Raw genomic sequence first — 17,634 nt, forward strand, 5'->3', positions numbered from 1 at the left:
TTCAGGGAAAGGTGATTGTCAAGTGCCAACAATCAGGAGAGAATCTTTTGATAGTTGATGCTTGAGAAGACTAAACATTTATCTGCAGATCTCTATAAAGTATATTAATTACTCGTTATTCTCTACTAATAGTCAATTAAAAACTGTATATAATTGCTATTTTGCACATCCCTTTCAAGATTTCAAGATTTTCTAAGGTTTATTGACATATCATATACACAACTACGGTGTGGTTATGCAATGAATGAAAAACTTGGGTCACAGGTTCCTCAACAGTGCATTACAAGACATCTATCAATATGTGTGTATATCTCTTATACTATCTACATACATAAGAGTATAATTAATGTGTATAATATCAGTTAAAATAAGTGCTTCAACATAGTTAACATTGCAGGAAAGCAATATCTTAGACGTTAAGTACTTTGTCAGGCTTAATATTTATCTGTAGATAGATACCCCCAAAGCTTTTTTCTTATTTGAAAGAAGACCTTAACCTAAAGTATTCTTTAATGTGTTAATAAAGGTTAATTAGTTTGTCTGTTTTGCACATCCTCATATTAATATCTTTGTATATCCGGCACTAAACTATTTTATTGTAGAGATCACTTACAGTATCTTCTTGATTTTGTATATTCTATATTTCTATCATTGACCTTCTACTTTCCCCCTATGAAAGTATGTACTCTTAATATTTTTTTCATCAAATAACATTATTCAACAAAAATAACATTATTCAACAAAAATAATTCAATAACGTGCTTTAACCACTAGGCGGTGCACACAAGGTACACACAGCATACTAATAATAACTTTGTATTATTAGTGTAGGACACTTATGTATGTATAACATCTGAAGATACTGTGTAGTTTTATTCATGTTTTTACATAATTTTACAGGATATTGCTATACTATTTCTCATGTTTTACTTCTACACATTAATATCTGATTTGTAAAACATCACAGACAGAAAGGTATATCCGTCATTTAATGGTAAGCTATTGAAATTGTGATTCCATAGATGTGTCTCCCATCACCCAAATCCCCTGACTATTCTCTCAACTCAGTATTTACATTCTTATATTAAAGGAAAATCGGTATCTTTAAAAACTACAAGTCCTTTTCTATCAGCTGTGCACCGTTATGGTGTAAATATAACCTATCTACCAATTGGATCAAATATAAAAGTCAGCCGAATTACTATTGATACTGCAAGGAGACGTATTTTGTGAAAAGAAATGCAAGATGTTGTTTAATTATTGATATATTTATGATCCACGTCACATATTCAGTTTTGGCGGCAGTTCTTCAAGTTTGTCCAGAAGTCTTCTCATCAGGGCTCTATAAATAAAGAATTACGGCAGATATGTAATATTTAATGCAGCCAAACTGTGTATTACAATGCCGTTATGTGATGACTTTCAAAGAGAAAAGCAAGAACACTCGGAATAAAGTATTATTTTATTTTTTTTAAATGTTTTTGGATATCATATCGCATTAACATCATATCCCAACATGCATTGCATTGTTCAGTGGGTTTGTGGTGTGTATTGCTCGAAATGTCCCTTATAGGCCTACGTCTGTTTCCGTTGACTTTATTTACGGCTAAAAAGCATGCTAAAAAGCCAAGATTATAGAATCAAACTAATAAATAAAAACAAGGATAATTCTGTGTTATTGTTGAGCAAATAACAGTGTGTTATTTAGAAAAGAATAACAAATTAGAAGAAAAGAATATTATTATTATTTTTTTTAAATACAGATTTCAGTATTTAATAATATGTTACGTATATAATAATTTACGTTAGAATAAATACAATGGTTTTGAATGATAGATGAGATTAAAATCGACATCACTTTACAGCCCCGCCCACTTTTGGGGAAACCAACGCTTTCATTTGAACGGCGATCAAGCCTGAAGCCACAGAGCTCTTCTGTTACTGTCTTTTCTTCATAGAAGAAGTACAGAAACACGTTAATCTGGATTTGTTTTAATGTTTGAGGTGCAATAAACGACACAGCAGCTTTTTGGCATGTTAAAATTATTGTTAGTGTTATTATTATTTTCTTTCTCGCTCATGAGAGTAATAGCTGGCGAAATTACAGCCTCGTCTACTGATTTTAATTTAACCATATCGAGCCCGATTCTCGATTTCAAATGCATGCTCTAAAATGATATTTATAAATGACTATTATCATTACAGCATACGTTTAGGGAGCTATATAGAAGCCATGGACATCCCGGAAAGTTGAAAATGTACGCTTAGGGCCGCCCCCCTTGCGTTGGAAAAAGCCGAAACAGGGGACCTTGACATAACGTCAGCATAGGCCGACTTGGGAGTGAGGATGTGTTGGTTGATTAAACACCTCGGTGCACACCATCCAAGGGCAATTGTTTTAAACCAAACTGCTGGTGTAAATAATCACATTCAACGATGGAACCAAAGTCATCTGGATACAGCATTGGAGGCGCGACTCCGTTCATTCCTGTGAAAGTTGCTCAGTGGTGCAGGAAGCCCAAAATGGACTAACTGGAGGTAAAACAGCCCAGTCTTGGGCCCATAGAGAATGCACACTAGAGTTTACCATAAGCCCTGTATCTAATCCACTGGTCTTGGTTCAGTCAAATTAATGGACAGGGTAGATATTTGTTTTATTCTTCTGCTTTTAATGTGTTTTTTCAAATTTTAGGGCCCAGTGATTTGAACAAGGGCTATTCAAGTGTTTGTACTGGCTAATTGATTTACCAAAATGTTTAAGTGGATTTACAGATGTTTTTCCCAATGTAAGTCAATAGGAAAGTATTTTGGGCCGAGTGACGTCACAGACTGACAAGGCAGTTGCCTAACCACCGCTCGGCCTTAACAAAACATATTATTTTATCAGGTTGAGAAAAAGGCTTTAAATATCTAAAGCATCTAAAAGGTAAGCACAAATAAAAAGAGCACAACATCACAGTAAAATTGGGCATGCATGGTGGAGCAGACATAGGTACCTAAAGACACAAATACAAACAAGGAATTTAAAAGTATGACAAAATTAAGAAACAATGTGTACCCCATGGAAATTGTGAGAGTAAAACGATCACATTATATATTTTTTCTGCATCTTTCCAAAGTGGTTAAAGTGACTAGTTTGATGCAAACACAGTAGTTTGTTTAATTGGTATACAGTATGTTTTTACTGATTGTCCAATGATCAAATGACAGATGATTATATGCAAAATAAATTGTCAAAGTTTTCAAATTAGAGGCTACAGACACAGTACACATGGCTGTCGTGCTGCCTGACGCTAACTTTAATGAGCTCTTAAGTCTGTCGTGAAGATTAAAAGCAGCTTTGCATGACAGAAACGGCTAACAAACACTCATTAATCTGCATATACTCACTGCTTGGAAAAACACCAGGGGAGAATAAAACGGTTTCAAGTGGGTGTAGTTTCGTGCAGTCAAAATGTTTTTTAAGGTTGTTAAAACTGAAGCAGATGATGTGATTTTTTTAATGTAGGCGACAGGAAACTGAATGTCTTTCTTCCAAAGCAAATATATACATGAGAAGAGTCAGCTCAAGCATCTTATTCAAAATACACGAATTAATTACATGTTTACATGGATCAATCATTTGTCTTAGAACAAAAATATCTGAAGTGTTTTTCTTTATGTCTTTGCCACCTGCCCATACGTTAGCTGTCATCATATGCTTATTAGCATGATATTTGGCCATGATGATATATACAGGGTCCACTTCATGGCAAATTTAGGGTGGTATCAAGCTCAAGCTACCTTCATTTTTTTCAACATATTTCTAACTTGACTGGTAAGCAGAGTCGCTTTATTATTTCCGTCACTTAATTTGCATAGAAAAGTGTGATAAACCAGCTATAAACAGTTTCAATGAGAACTAAAATATTCAAAGGTTGGTCAAAGTCCTAATGCAAAATTTGTGTTCTGTTGAAATTTAGCATTTCAGACCGTGTCCAAAGGTTTGAGCGATGTGAGCTGTCAGGTCTAATTTATTTTTGAGCAGTCTGAGGCTCAGCTCAATGAGCTTTTCTAATTTCACATGGAGATAGAGAAAAAGCCCAAAGCATGCAAATCTTAAAAATGCAGCAAAGACGCCGCAGAATGCCTCGTGTGACTTCAAATGAAGAAATAATTCACACGGACGGATGTTTTTTTTTCCACCTATTTTCGGTCTAGCTTTTAAATCCAGACTAAGTCCTTGTTTGAAGGGTTTTGATGGAGATTACTGAGAACTTCATGCGTGAAGTTTTACAAACAGCCATGGAAATAAAGATATATTCACTGGCAAATATGTTTTATTTACTAGCCCTTTAAGATTTTCCCCTGGTTCCCTGGTGAGAAAATAAATTGCCACCAGGCGAACTCTGCTGGATGTCTCCAGTATAATTAATCAGGAACCATCAACAGCCGGGACCATGGGAAAATGACATCATCAGGCTATTGATCGGCTCTTCAGAGGCCCTTGTCACAGAATCACTTGATTTAGGGGCCAATGACTTATTTTTAGTGTCCTAGCAACTTTCAACATGAACCAATAAAAATGGCCAACCCCAGCAGGATGATGGAAGTTATATAAAATGGAAAAAAGACAGTTTCTCAAGGACGATGACTGAGTGAAACTTGTTCGCTTGCTCATGGCTTTTGATCGCCTATTCAGTGGATATGTGTGGGGGGAAAATGCTAGTCACACCACACTACTGTGATTTTGACCGTTGGGAGGCATTGGACTTTAGAAATGCCAATGCCAAGGCTTCAACTGTCCACATTTTAAACTAGAGGGGAGTTAATTAATCATTGAACACAACAAGTATATCGCTCCTTTTACAGTAATATGGCTCATTGAGAAAATGGTCTCTGGGTGTGCTACAAAGACGTTTGAGCTATTCCCTATTACATATTGACACAATCTCTCACACACACTCAGTCAAAAGCTTAAGATGCAGTTATAACGTTACCAATCATTTCCAGAGTTAACTTTACATTGATAGGCAGCAACACAGCGGTTACATTCTCCATGGGGGCTTGATTAATCAAAGTATGGAAGTTGCATGAACCTCGGAACAGTTACATATCGTCGATTATTGCATTAAATACAACTTATAATGTTCATTTTCAGGTTCATTTTTGTATTTTGTGTCCCTCCTGTGACATGTTTACATGCTTTAATGTTAAAAAAGTGCTATATTTTTCTCATACCTTCTGTTCCAGAGCCCAGTCTGCTCTCATTGGTTAACTGGTAGGCTTTGTTGTGATTGGTCAACAGTTCATGAATGTGTCTGAAATGTCCCAACCTTTAGCATACCACGTGCAGTGTGTTGGAGCGTTAGCCAATAGAAGCGCACATTTTACATATTGATGTCACTATGTTACGGAAGTAAACAAAAGGAGTTCCCTGATGCGTTTCAGACCAGAGGCGAATGTGTGGGAAATTTCCTCTGAGAGGAATTCTAGGACAAAATATACAATACAGGAAAGAAAGGAAAGAAACTCAGCTAACTGACGATATGAACCATTTTTACCGGAAATTATCATTTACATTTTTTTACTATGTTCAATCTGAATTTACTGTAAAATAAACAAATCTATATTGATTCTGACTTGTTTCTACATCCAACTCACAGATTTATCATTGTTTTGAGAAAAAAGATTATTAATGTACCCCTTTTAGAAATGAAGATATAGTCATTTGTTCTGGGAATGTCGTTTTCGAGCCTGAGACCTGAAAAACAGGCTTGGGGCTTAACAGAAAAGTAAGATTGGAGATTTGAACCGAGAAGAGCGTTCCCAACACCCTATATGACAAGCTGCCTGATGAAATCGTTATGAAAAACATACACCCTATTTTCACCATTGTCTGCGGTCCCACACTAGCAATGTGTGCCCTTTCTTTCATGTTTTACCTTTACACAAACACAGTAACAATTGGACTCTGTCAGTGTGTTACTGTGTAAACATAGAGTGTTAAGAGTAGCATTTTTCAGAGATTTGTTGTTAAATTTTCAGATGGTAAAAAAAATGACGCATAGAAGTTTTCCGTCTCCCTTTCCTCAGAACTTTTTTATCATCATATTTCTGCAAAATCTTTACAATAGGTTTCTGAACTCACCTAGTTATCTAAGAGTACATCCTTTTGAATTTGCGTTCTTTGTAAGTAACATAACCACCAATGTTGCATCATTCCAAACATACCCTTTGGATTTATGCAATCAAGCCTTATACTTTTAGAGAGAGTTTGGTCAGGTTATTTTCCAATGTGTTGCATCAGCTGTCAGTAATGGATCAAATAAAGACAACGAATATAGCCTAAGATATTTAGAGAAGTTTGCATCTCTGATTTGGAAGTACAAGTTGGTGTGAAGGCTGGAACAAACCACACATCCTAAAGGCTATGTTATCTTTTTTGTTAAACATCATAAATAGAAAGACACCTTTTTAAACACATTTTTAACTAACTTTATTTTAATAAATTGAGCCACGCCATCTTGTGCATTAAGTGATTGTTAATGTGTTTTGTGTTAACCCCAGTTTTGTCAGTGTCTTGTCTTGCAGCTCACCTTGCTCCTGCCAAAAGGCTGAGCTGCTGAACAACACCTGCCTATGTACAGTTGCAAGAAAAAGTAACTTTTTCTTGCAACTGTACATAGGCAGGTGTTGTTCAGCAGCTCAGCCTTTTGGCAGGAGCAAGGTGAGCTGCAAGACAAGACACTGACAAAACTGGGNGAAAAACGTCCTAAAAGTCTGCTTTATGATTGAGCTTTCAGATAAGCCATTAAGAAAACGTGTAAGGTACGTGGGTGTGTGTTGGGCAGTGCAAATATGTACTCTTGATGTTTATTTGTCCTCATATTTGTAAGTGTATAAGACAGTTGTGTTGTGTGTGTCTCCCTGGCAGTGCATGTGCAAGAAGCTTGATACTGGAATCCGTCCACTGCCAACTATCCAAACACAATAAATCTAAACAGGTGTTTCAATATGTCGACTGTTGTAACATGAAGGCCAGATGCTTGCCAGGCAATTCTTTTCCTCTCCTGCTGCTAAATCAAATCACAGAAGACCAGGATAAAATCAAGATGTCAAATGCGATGTCTGAAATGGCAGCCACCTGCTCTGATTGCCTCACAAGTTTAAACTACAGAGCCAAAATGCCGAAAAACAACTGATAAATCAACAGACTACCCTTTGAACTAAATAGTTACAACAAAACCTGACAGTTTGCTGCCTTTCTGCGAAGCCTTGACTCTCTGGAAATCTCCTGACCGCCTCCTCACCAAACTCACCGAGCAATGAAATCTGTTTGTATTTTTGTGGTTGAATGATACACAGCGATGACTCATATGCTTCTTTTCAGACCCAAACAGTAACTCTATTTTCACTGAGGACAGAGAGCTATAGATAAAGGACACGGATACGCTGAAAACGTTTGTCTGGTGGGATGGTTGTGATCTGTGACCCCACAGCTGTGCTGTTTGAAAGACTTCTGTTAGTGCTTGGTATATAATAATGGCAGATTTATTCTTGAGTTTGAAACAAGTGTGCAGTAGTGTGTAACCAAGGGGCTTCCAGTAAATTCACACTGTCTGAAAACAGAACTTTCCACCTTATGCCTCCTCATTGCTAATGTACAATGATCACCACGGATATTATGGTCCTAAATCTTTGAGGAAATACAAGAAATGTTACCCAGTTCATAGATTTCCTCTGTAGACTCAAAAGTCAGTATTTATTCTACACCTAAGAAAGTAGTTTTGTTGCATAATTGCTGTAATGTTGAAAACCACACGTTTAAAACTGCAACCATAACCCAGGAGAAAATACTTTTAAACGTAATTTAAAATCCCGGAATGTCATTTTGTAGGAGGCAGGTTTGGTTTGGCAGTGGTGCTGAGTTCTGGACATGCTCCTGGTAATGGTCTGCATGGGAATTGCTCTTTAAGACCACAAGTACCTGCTCCCACAGGATTTTCTGCCACAGCCACCTGCTGCATTCCACAGTTTGTGTACCAGGCCCACCCATCAGCCCACAGTTTGAACTCTTACGGTTACTTTTCAGCAATTATTTTCAGTCCTGTATCCAATCTCCTATATATTATTCTTCCCTGTGATGAGGTCATGATGGGCTATGGTTGAGAAAGTGTTGCCACACAGCTATTTGGTGCAAATGTGGCGAGTTATGGCAGATCAACCAGCCTGCACCATGATCAGTCATATTGGACTCGAACTTGAATACCATTAAATTCAACTTGCCACATTTTAAACAAAGTAGACCTTTCTTAACTGTCAATGCTGCAAAGTCATACCTCCACTGTATGATTCTATCCCACATTGAATACTGTTTTACAAACTGGTCGTTTGCTTGTGCCACAAACCTTAAACCGATAGAACAGCTGTACAAGAGAGTTATCAAGGTGTTTGACAGAAAGCCAAATTCATACCACCACTGTACCATCCTTGAAAAACACAATTTCTTGAGTTTTGACCATTTTAAGTCTTTTAAAAGTATGTGTTTTTTTTATAAATGTTTACGTGGACTGCCCCCCTCCCTTAGGGGAATTCATCCACAAAAAACACACTGGACGCTGCACTAGGTCAGAAACCAGAGGAGACTGTGAAGTCCACCGTAGACGGACCACTTTTGGACAAAATGTCCTCTCCATCAAAGGCAGCTCTTTCTGGAATAGCCTCCCAACTGAGATACAGGATTGTCCCACTCTCAATAGCTTTAAAGGTCAACTCAAAGAATGGCTGAGAAACAAACATCCGTGCAATCACCGCTAAATGCACTTTAACACAGGGGTATCTCCTCTTGCACTTTAGGTAGCTCTTGTGTCTTCTCTTGCACTTTATATGTCGTAGCTGCTATAGTGTACTGCCATGTGGTAAATACTTGTATATGCTGCTCATGCTCTTTCTGCATATCATGTATTTATTTTTGCTATGTTTATAAATGTCATGTTCTTAAATGTTGAATGTGAGGGACTACGGATGGAAATGAGCTCAAAGCTAAAATCCGGCATGTTTATATTTGAAGCATCCTTTGTTAAAAGTGTTCATCAATGTGCATTGTCCCTTTTTCAAATAAACGATTAAATGAAATGAAAGTTACATTACAGCGTGTCACTGCGCAGATCTTTACCGATTGACTCGTTGAGCACTGTTATTTGAAACGGGTTAGGACAAGACGCTGTTAAAACGCACTTTGATGTATTCACCAGGTATCATTCAACAAATCCTTCAATGTTTACTATTGTTTGTACCCATTTTGCTTTTCTTTTCAGTTTGACTGTCTTTGTAAGGTCTGGAGTGAATCATGTCCTTTTGATGACTACCAAACAGAACTAGTGTACGCGCTAAGTTGATGTGACACCATCCTCGGTTCACTCCAAATGAAACCCAATAGATCCGACTGTACTCCATCAACTAGGTGTATTCTTTTTTAATTACATTCCTCTTGTATTTTATTTAATCTTGGTACACATTTTGTCTTCTACTCCATATGCTTTTCTATTGAAATGACTGCAGCTGCATTATCTGCTTATAGATTAAGATTACATTAAATGTATTGTTTTATTCTATCTTGGTTGACACCAATGTGATAACAAAATGTGCCTGAAAATGTAAACCCACACTTTCAAAATATTGATTACATTTTTTACGTATGCAGATACAAAAATGTATCTTCATTTGTGTTTTCAAGTTAAATCTTTCAATAATAATCATTTCCGAGGATTGTACCAGGAACTCAAACACTGATCTCAGATAAAGATGGAAAATTCATTAGAGCAGTGAATACCGGGTCAACTGGAGGTTGGGAGGTCAAAAATATTCGATCTACTGTGTGTTTAATTAGACCTCAGGTCACCCTAGCTTTTCTTTTGTTTAATTATTCAAGCCTGCATATAAATATGGAAACTTTATCAGGGCAGTGAATACATAATGTCCAAGGCCAACTAGAGGCAGGGAGGGTACAAATATTGAACCTACTCTATGTTTTGGATCAGCAGCCATTATCAGTTTGGAGAACTTAACAATGTTTTGTCATTTTTATCGGGCAGGGTGCAAAAGATAGTTTGCTTGGTGATCAAATATACAGTGAAGAACTATTTAGAAGTTAATGAGTTGCTTGCTGTTGCTATCTGACATTATAGCAAACAGCAAGAGAAGTGGGATTAGCTTAATACGGATGCTAGCAATGGCAAAAAACAATGACCTGTCTGCTATATTTTTCAAAGGCGTTGCAAAGTTAGCTCATCTGGTAACTTTTTCACACGTTCTGAAAAATATTTATGACTCCTGTTCAGCAGAATGGGCTTTGATGAACGTCTTTGTGGAAATGTTGTCTTAATGATGTTCATATGTCGCTGTTGAGTCTGAATCAAGTCCATAAAACCAAACAAAGTCATTTTCCTGCAGTAAATTGCACCTGTGAACGCTGGAGGATAAGTCAGGGGATCAGTAACACCTGTAGGATTAACCAACACATTGCAGGGCGGTTGATGTAATAGTTGTCATCACGGATAACTAAAAGCCGAAACATGCTGTTGTCACTACAATAAAAGTCAGCCGATCACCAAACTAAGTAGGATTTGTGGGCTTTGGACTATTGGTCTATTCATAAAGTTATGGAATATATATCCGGTCGTTTTTGAGACATAGCAATCTGGACCAGAGTTGGTGGACTGACTGACTGATACCATGGCTTAAAATTGTGAAAATAATAATGTTGACAGGTTGTAAATCACCTGTGATAGCAACTCTCCCAGTTCAGTTGTACTAATTGCAGTTTTCCGTAATAACCAGGGTTCTTTTTCAATTTGGTCTGTTTGTTTTTTTATTGTTCATCCGTAGAACAGTCTTTCTCTTATATTTCCAACATTTGTTTCCTATTTGTCTGTGACCCATGCACCGATAGCCTTAGAGAAACTTTGTGAGGCCGATGTGTCATCAGTTCAGGATCTTATCTAGAGTAGACTCATACAAATGCATAAACAGACACACAGGAGCACCTTGCTGTCTACATCACTCATTACTGCCAGTACCCGCCTCCAGCACATACGCACAATCAAGTATACACACATACGCAAAGGGCACCAACCTAACACAACAACAACAACAATCCTTTCCAGAAGTCTCTTCCTCCATCGAGTCATGATAACCTCTGGAGCTCTCGTTAGCTCAGAGCAGAACCAGACCGCCACTTTAAAACACACACACACACACACACACACACACACACACACACACACACACACACACACACACACACACACACACATGCATGCACACACCACAAATATCCCACCCCCAGCGTCCCTAACTGTGGCTGACACATCAAAGGGCTCTGTCCGAGGAGGGAAGTCAGGGAGGGTCTGGGGAATCATGGGAGACAAAGGAAGCGATTAAGAGATAAGGATCAGTCTAAGATATGACATTTCATCCTGGGCAGATCCGGTAGACACACTCCATTCAGGGAAGGTTATATAGCAACGGAAGGGAGGAGGGAAAGGAGAAGGGGGGAGCTGCAGGGTCTCTCTCTCTCTCTCTTTTCCAGCCCTCAATGCACCTTTCCCGCTTCCTCAGTTTTCCTGTGAACGTGGTAAAGTGTCTGCGGTGCTAAAACTCCCCCGTAGTGGTCTCTATTAGTCGTGCATCCTCGAATCCTCTCCACTACACCCTAACCCTCTCCCTGCTTGTACACACACTTCAAACAAAGTGTAGGGCAACTTCAAAGGAGAGGCGTACGTTGGGACAACTCCCTCAACTCATGTACAACAAGCAGCCATCAGGTCCAAAAACTTTATCTTGCTACCTGGTTGTACATTTTCCACAGCCTCTCTGCCAAAGCAGCCCAGGATCCTACATTTTATTTCCTCTTAAATAGTATTTAGCTACACAAAAGGAGTGAATGCGAAAAAAAAACGTCTTCATTGTGGGCCTAATTGCCTCAGGGTTGTGTTACAGCTCCGGTTTCACGTTGTTGCTTTCAAACTGTAGCCCGCAAGCCCGAGGCACAATCCACCTGCCTCTCAGAGAGCCACACAAAGGGTCAGCGTATGAACACAGAGGGAGTCTGTTAGCAAATAAACACTGAGATCTAGCTGCGCCCGCGCTCCAGCCAAACACCACTTCTCTTCTCAGATATTCATGCACCTGATAGGGAGAATCTGCCAGTAGACCAAATGGGCTTCTGTCAGAAAGAAGAGGGAAACAATGAGCTGTTAACTAACGACACCATACTGCATATCAACTGTTATCACACTGAAAGGCAAATTGGAGTTTCATAGGAGAGGCAATGGTGGAATGAGATGGAGCAGTTGTGCATAAACAGCTTTGTCTAATTACAGGAAGCTTTTTACAACGTCTCAGTTTGCCAGAGGCTTCAGAGCGGTGCACATTGTTAAAGGAGCTGAGGGATATTCGCTTTGCTCACTGTCGTTAATTTCCTGCCATATGTGTAAATGAAGAAAAGGATGTGAGAAGAATATGTGTCACTTTATGTTGCCACTTGTTAAAAACACTGTCTGAAGGGCAATACATATCCATATAAAAAATATCGTAATATATTTCAAGTTGATAATATGTATATATTGTTTTTGTTTGTCAAACCCGCCTTGTGGAAACGTTTTTATTCTATTAATCTTAAAGATTTATATTGTCATATTAACTCCAATGGAAAATGTTTTGATCCCAGTTGAGTCTTCATCAAGTCAAAATATATATTTAAAAAAAATTCAGTGGCAAGTAGCATAAAAAGAGATGCGAATATCAAGGTTGATTTATGTTGACACTAATATCAAATGTACCACTAATATCATACTTTTCCACTAAAACGAGACATGCTATACTATTGCATAAATAAATCTGGAAATAATTCATCTTTAAGTTAATATTCTTTGTTGAAACGCATGGTATTTGCATGCAGAGTAAATAAGTCTTTAATTTAACAGACAACATAAGAAGGCATCTGGTTTTTTGTTACTGTAATTTAAGAAGAAAAAACTTTACTTTAAGTAAACGAGCTACTTTAATTGAAAGTAATGTTGTAAAGTCAACTTAAATACTGAAAAAATAACGCTCCGTAGCCTGTAAAAAAGCCGAGAATGAAAAGTGTTTTCAGCCAGTCTGTTTAGTGCTGCAGGGCCAGCCAGCACACCTGTTCAGTGGGAGATGCGAGGCGGGGGCTCTAAATACAGGCCAGAGGAGCGCCGGGGGGCCGGGCTGTCCAGCAGCCATCTTTTCATTAGCCGTATCTAATGAAACTGCACAGGGCCCGAGGAAGAAAGGCCTACTGCAGGGACACCCTGCCCTGCCCGAAATTAGACCAGAGTCTCGCCCACAAAGGAAGCATTCCGTCCACACAGCGACACTGGCACTTGACACCAAATGTTAAACCTGCAGGTTGTTTCTTCGACAAGTGGAAATTTCCACTGCGGTCGCTTCCCAGTCGGGGAGGCTTGGTGAGAGAAACCAGTGTTGAGGGGGTTTAATCACACAGTCAGTGTGTTACCCCCCCCCCACACACACACACACACACATACTCAGACCCTCCGTTCCCGTATACCTTGCTTGGGAACAGTTGTCAAGATGGAAATATCTGATACTCTTTCTAATCACTCAAGCACCAATTACTGTTATTAAGCTTTCTTTGAGAGGCCTTCATTGTTTTTCTTCTAACACCACTGACAGACACCATGGGTGCTAACAGCCTGAACGGAGCGAGCAACTGCAGATTTGTAACTGTGTACTTAAGTGTGCATGTGAAAGCAGTGCCACACACACACACACACACACACACACACACACACACACACACACACACACACACACACACACACACACACACACACACACACACAGTAAACTCATGGAGGGTGAGAACGACCAAAACCCTAACAACTGTCAATCAAAATAACAGTGTTTTTAGTTTACTTTCTTTGGCAAGCAACAAAAGTGTTTTTTTGCCATCAGGGTACCAAAAGTCACCTGAAGAGGCGATATAGTGCTGCAACTACCATTTACTTTCATTATTGTTTAATCTGTTCAATCTCTGTGAAGTTATTTGACTAAGGACTTGGGCTACAATGTGAGAAAATAGTGAACTTTTCCACATCCTAAAATGTGCATGTTGTTGGTGGACTTACAGACCTTGAATAAGATATATCCCATTCATCTTTTGCAAATGTTCTTGATAAATAACAAACAATTATGCCCTTTGCCACTGCACAGGTACATTTGCCCTTCTGATAACAATTATTGTCATTTAAGTCTTGTTACATTTTTCCATCATCAAAGCTTGCTATCTAGAATTAAGAATACGTTAAAGTGATACTGAACAAAATACAGAGATACAAACATAAATACATAGTTTTCCCTCTTGCCTATAGCTTTATCTTTGCAGTTCTGTGACAATATATGCACCACTTTGCTTAATTGAAATAGGGAGGGTTTTTTTTGTTGTTTTTTTTTGTCACGCCTAATAAGAGTTAGCAACTTGAACATTTGTGTTTTTTATTCTACTAAAGCACTGTACTTGCTTTCATGCACTGTATGCTCCGTGTATGCGTCTTGTGCCTGTGACCCCGAGGTCAAAGTATTCCATCGATGACAGCCTTATCCCTCAAATGCACGGTTAGAGCGTCCCGGCTGCCATGTGCTCGCTGCGAGGTGTGTGTGATGAGTGGAGATGAGTCACAGACAGGGGTGAGAGGAGGTGTCACACAGATAACCCCTACAGATGGACAGCGGGAAGGGTCTAAGGTTTCAGACCTGTGTGTGTGTGTAAAAATGATATACCTTGAAAAAGACTAAGAAAGAATGTGTATTTGTGTGGAAGTATGAGTGGGAGAGTGAAACAAGAGGCCGTGACCTGGAGCAGTAGTGACATGAGCTATCATCACAACAACCCCTCCTGATTCTCCACCAAACAGAGAGCAGAACAGGAGAGCGTCCACTCACTCTTTCCAGTGTGGGACTGCAGCACAGTGACGCATCTCATCCTCAATACATCCATACACACTTGTTCATGTACAGTGGGGGATCACTGCTGTTTTGTTGCTCTTTAAAGGTCAGTCCACCCAAACCACACAAGAAAATCGTTTTTACCCCTGGTGATATCTAGGCCTGGAGATAGTTCTGGTTTGCGGTTTTGAGATCTCTACTTTTCTCAATTTCTACCACCATCCTAATATGATAGAGGTGAAAGTACTTTGTGGTGTTCATGGAATTTAATTATGATTTTGGAGAAATTCAAGGGCAGACACCCAGTTAATCCGTCCTCGCTATGGACATGGTTTCATTTTGAACTTGTTATTTTCTCTAAAAATCGACAATTTGTGCATGACTACCATTATCTGCCAATCACTCGCAGTGAATTGATAGAATTTTAAGTATTTTATTAAGTTGTTTGAGCAGATTTTGTTTCTGTTTTGTCTCCTTTGATAACTTATTTTGGTTTCAATTAACCTGGGGGTTAAGGTTATTTTGGATATATTTTGTTTTTGTTAAATGTAATATATCAACCAAGCTTGTAGTCCTGAATCATCACTTTCTGTGACATTTTTAGATGTATTTGCGAGAGTGGACATCGCATTACTGAATAATACAGCTGAAACAATGAGTCAAGTAATTTGTAAATCAACAGAAACTGCCATAACTTTTTAAAAATGAAAGGAATATTGCAATTTATTGTTTTTAATAGGACGTGGACTATCTCACCAAAGATTTCCCAGCCAGACGTCAAGACATCAAACAGGAAACAATATATTTAGAGATACAACACACTGAGCTAAAAATATATATTGTTTCCTTACATAAAATACTTAAATGTTTTTTTTTAGCATTTGCATATCAGTGTTGAAAGAGAACTTGCAGCTATAGGCTTTAAATCTGAACACAGGATACACCAAACTATCCCTTTAACTTCACTGTAACTTAAATAAAATATTTCCGCCTACATTTACAAAGATTCTGTTTATTATTATCTTTGCCTCACATGACTTACATGAAAGCCTGATTTAAAGACACACTCACACATTCAGATCTCTACCATCTGGTAACTCTAAGGGTGTGGGGGGAGATTTCAGTGATAGAGGTATGGAGTGCTCCCACTTAAACAGGGCAATGCAAGCGAGGATCATCTTCCTTTGTTCCTGCGGGGAGGTTTACTGTCTATAAACATTCGGCTTTTACGGTGGAACGTCCAAATAAAAAGCTTTTTGAAGACTTCACCCAGTCAATTAGTCGAGCAGTGTCAATAGACCTGCTGCATAATGACTCACCTGTAATTGCGTGAGAACGAGCACTTACAGGAGACTGAATGGCACGTCACATAGGCATGACAAAAGCCCTCAATCTGTTTTTAAGGACTCATTCTGTAATTGACCCCAACCTCCCCTATCTCCCTTCACACTCACACACACGCTCACATGTATCTATCTATACCCTGAGTTTCTTAAGAACCACATGGCTGTGGACTGGAGGCATTATGCTGCCAAACACAAACTGGGAGGGCTTGATTGCTGAACTAAATGGCAGGCTCACTGGGTGTGCTGAGCTTATATAAACGTCCCTCTCTGGGCCTTTTAATAAACACGCATCTTCTCTTTGTGTAGGGTAGTGGGATAATGAAGAGGCTAGACAATTACCATAACTGGCTGGTGTTATCTCAACTTCAGGGGGAGATCAGTTGAAATGTTGTAATTGTACTGTCAAGCTGCTGAAAAGATACCCCTCACCCCCCTTTCTAGCTTCCGAACACACACATACATGCAACCGCCCCCCCCCCCCCCCTTCAGCCCCTTCTCCTCTGCCTTCAGCCACTTCAAAATGAAATTCTTCTCCGTCTTCTTCTCCTTTAGCTGTCTCCTTCGTTTTTGACGCTGATATTCAGGCATCAAAGAGAAGCCCAGCAGCCTTAGAGGGCCTGAGGGCCTGCGCAGGCTCCAGTAGAAAACATTTCAACAAACCTGACTTAAAATAAATCACCTATAGTATTATTTTTTCATTCGAGACATCGTACCTGTTAAAACATACGTAAAGTAAAACATTTAAATTATTTGTTGTTGTTTTTTAATCCTGCCAGTCTTACCAAATAACTAGAAACTTCAATCTGAAGTTTTTTCGTTTTAGAAATACACATTGAAGTGTTTCTTTAAGTTCTTTAAATGCTGATTATACTGTTTTAATTATTTACATTTGCACCTTGTACATGAGACACGATGATGTACGGGACACTCTCTGTGAAACAATGCAGAGCCAACGTCCCCGGGCAGTTCAAAGGAGTCGCTCTCTCTAAACATTATCATATAATTTGGGCCAGCCGTCAGCCTGTAAATAAGTGATGTAGAAGCCTATTGTGTGATGGGGCACAGGTTGGAGACAGGCGTCTTTGCTCTGCCGGCATGAGCCGCTGGAGACAAAGGCAGGAGACAGAGCGTCTAACCTTTGATTCTTCTGAGGACTCAGCCGCCTCGTATCAGGGCAGGACGCATCGGCCACAATCATGCCCCCAATGTGGGGACGTCAGGAACAATAGAATAACTCTCTCACAGCCGGGCTCAACAACCCACCCCGACTGCAATTGGATTAGCGAGTGTCCAACCACCACATGTTAGC

At 39.1% G+C, this 17,634-nt stretch overlaps 1 protein-coding gene across 1 annotated transcript in view; it reads right to left on the reverse strand.

The window, feature by feature from the left end:
* LOC104965166 (gamma-aminobutyric acid receptor subunit beta-1-like) overlaps positions 1-17,634 on the reverse strand; it is a 417,189-nt gene that overhangs the window by 238,564 nt on the left and 160,991 nt on the right. The window lies entirely within an intron of this gene.

Source organism: Notothenia coriiceps, unplaced genomic scaffold (genome assembly GCF_000735185.1).
Source record: "Notothenia coriiceps isolate Sejong01 unplaced genomic scaffold, NC01 NC01_scaffold00037244, whole genome shotgun sequence".
NCBI classification, from domain to species: Eukaryota; Metazoa; Chordata; class Actinopteri; order Perciformes; family Nototheniidae; genus Notothenia; species Notothenia coriiceps.